Here is a 3,157-nt window from a genome sequence, read left to right on the forward strand (position 1 = left end):
TCTACTTTTATTCATATTTTCTTCGTATTTTGGGCAAAGAAATTCTGGTTTCATGAATCACCAGTGTTGGAGGATATGAGGAAATTTTGACTTCAATATACAGTGTAATCAAGGAAATGACTCCATAGGAAAACTTATCTGTCATTCACTGTGCCTGTATGGTGTCTACCATAGAGCCTGCCAGATCTCGAGGCGCTAATTCTTTAATTTATTATGTGATTTTTGCAAAAGACCAAGTGAGTAGTATAAGCAGTCACCATGTGAGAGTCAAGGGGAGAAGTACTTATGAGAAGGTTTGACTACGGTCCTGGAACCGGAGCCACACTCTGTAAAGCAAGCCAGTTTGTGGTTTGGTTGGTTGGTTTGGTTTTTTATTTTGTTTGAGACAGGGTTTCTCTGTGTAGCCTTGCCTGACCTAGAAATTGCTCTACAGACCATGCTAGCCTTGAACTCACAGAGATCTGCCTGCCTCTGCCTCCCCCGTGCTGGGGTTAAAGGTGTGCGTTGCTGCTAACCACTGCTGCCACTAAGCACTGCTCCACCACTATCCATTTGTTGTTTGTTTGTTTTTATTTTGATGATATTTTTTTAAATGATTTATTTATAATTTGAAAAGACTTAAGAGAAAGATTAGAAAACATATTCTTTATTTCCCACTGACAGTCATTATTAGCATCCGTTTCATATGTCCTGAATCTTTTTTTATAAAGCGGGGAACATAGTTGGATAGACCTGTGAAATCAGACTTCTCTTACTGTTGTTTTATTTTGAAAACATAAATAACCAGTGTAGCAAAAATACTAAATTATAAAGCAGTTGCAGAGTATACCTTCTTCCCTCCGGTTGTCCATCCCCATGTGTCTCCTCTTCTAAGGATACCAGTCCTGTTGAGTTAAGGGCCCACCCTACTCAGTATGAGCTCATCCTAACTGGCCATATCTGCCCTGAAGGGCCCAAGTAAGATCACACTCATAGACCCTAGTTATTAGGACTTTAATGTGTCTTTTTGGGGAGGAAGTTCAATTCCCCTACATACTATATTTGTAATGGTTAATTTTATTTATCAACTGCTTGGGCCACAATAAATAGAGGTTTGTTAAACATTCTGGGTGCTTCTGTGAAGTGTTCGAGTTTAATAAATCAAGCATTTAAATTAACAGATTTTGGATAGATAAAGTAGATTGAACTCCATAAAGCACTAGGCCTTAGTTAGTCATTTGGAGGTCTTAACTGAACAAAGACCATTTCCCTGAAGAAGGACTCCCACTGCAGCTTTGGCTCTTTTCCTGGCTCCTCCTCTTCCAACCCTTCCCTGGCTTCCTAGCAAGTTTGGACATGGTAACTCCTTTAGACTGAGTGATGTATAAGCTAGCGTCTGCTTAGTTCCAAACTAGCCCAAAATGGTCCTGACAGAAACAACAGCTTCACCTCACAAATCCCAGCAGGCTTTTTTTGTTCGTTTGTTCCTGACTGGCTGATTTCTCTGGTCAGCTGGCAGCTTAGGTAACAAAGGATTGTTGCAGCTAAGTGGCCTCAAGCAGGGATGGTGCTCAGCCCCAGGAAGAGCCTCTAGTGGTCTGCCCTGAGCCTCTTCAGTAGCAAGACAGGGAGAGAAAAAGCCCATGTTTACAGTCTGCTCTGATTTCCAAGTCATGCCACACAGCAAAGGCCAGTGCAAAATAAAATTCTACCCAAGGGGCAAGAGTACAAGAGGTGTGGGTACCCAAGGGCATGTGTGTAACAAGGTAGAGGAGTGGGGGCTGTTAATGCTACAGTCCATTATACCCATCCTGAGTTTCTTCTGGTGTGATACTGTGAGAAGCAGGCTGCGAGACATTCTGGCCTCACTGAGCTTGAATCTAATAGAGCTCAAGATTTAACTTCCCTTTTCAGGAAATTCACAGGGTGGGTGAACAAAGAAAGGGACGCCAAGGGAGGAAATAGGCAAACGGCTATTAGTGCAGCTAACTGAAATGTCCCTCTCTGTGACTTCCCTGCTGGTGGGTCTGGTAGTCTTCCTGGCTTTTGTAGTGCCATGTAATCAGGCCTGGCCAATGAGATAAAGAGTAATATACTTAAAGGCTAAACATTAAATTGCCTTGGTGAGGCCCTTTAAGGTTCTTCTCTGCTGCTCAGATAGCCAGCGATGTTTAGCAAATCCAGTCTGGGTCTGGGAGTGAGGCCAGTGGTTTATAGTGTTTGGGTTTGGTTTTGTTTTGGTTTTTGGTTTTTCTAGACAGAGTTTCTCTGTTTTAGCCCTGGCTGTCCTGGAACTCACTCTGTAGATCAGCCTGGCCTTGAACTCACAGAGATCTGCCTTTCTCTGCCTCCCGAGTGCTGGGATCAAAGGTGTGTGTTACCACTGCCCAGCTTTTATAGATAGTCTTAATCTGAGTTGGCCTTATAGGAATGAGACAGCTTCACTGTGCTGTGCTTGGAAGCTTGTGGAGCTGCCTGTCCTTACAGTCTGACCTTGCAGGTCCCAAACTTACACAAGTGACCTGGCAGTGCCATGGAAAATGTTAAGGGTCTCCGCTTTAGAGACATAGAGCTCCTACAACCATGTGTTATGTGTGGATCTTACCTGAAAGCAATCTGAACAAAACAACTGAGAAAATACATCTGAAAGATAATTTGGGACATTTGCTTGCAGGCTTAGTATTGTTCTTCCTAGAGATACAAGACGCAGCTTATGTTTAAAAAGCCAGGTATAACACCAGCATTAAGGAGGAAGAGGCAGGTGGATCTCTGTGAGTTCAAGGCCAGCCTGGTCTACAGAGTGAGTTCCAGGACAGCCAGGGCTATGTACAGAGAACCTTTCTCATAAAATAAAAAACTGCCCAGGTTTTTAAGGTATACATGGAAGTGTAAAAGGGTAAAAATAAAGTAATAGCTAGGGTTTGATTTTAAACACGTAAGCAGGAATGCTTTCTATTTTGTAGCTTGAGCGTGCCAGGCAAGTGCTTTACTACTGAGCCACAGCCCAGCCCAGTTAGAGCCCTTGAATAGCGTTTTTGAGGTGAAATGAAGCAAATGTGCCTATGACATTGAACATGGAGATATATGAGGATTCAATATGCTGGCCTACTTTTAGGTATTCTTTCGCTTGTTCAGGATGAAAGAGTGAAAACAGTGTACCAGAAACTTTGTCTACAGA

The sequence above is a fragment of the Meriones unguiculatus genome, chromosome 12 (assembly GCF_030254825.1).
Source record: "Meriones unguiculatus strain TT.TT164.6M chromosome 12, Bangor_MerUng_6.1, whole genome shotgun sequence".
In the NCBI taxonomy this organism is placed as follows: domain Eukaryota; kingdom Metazoa; phylum Chordata; class Mammalia; order Rodentia; family Muridae; genus Meriones; species Meriones unguiculatus.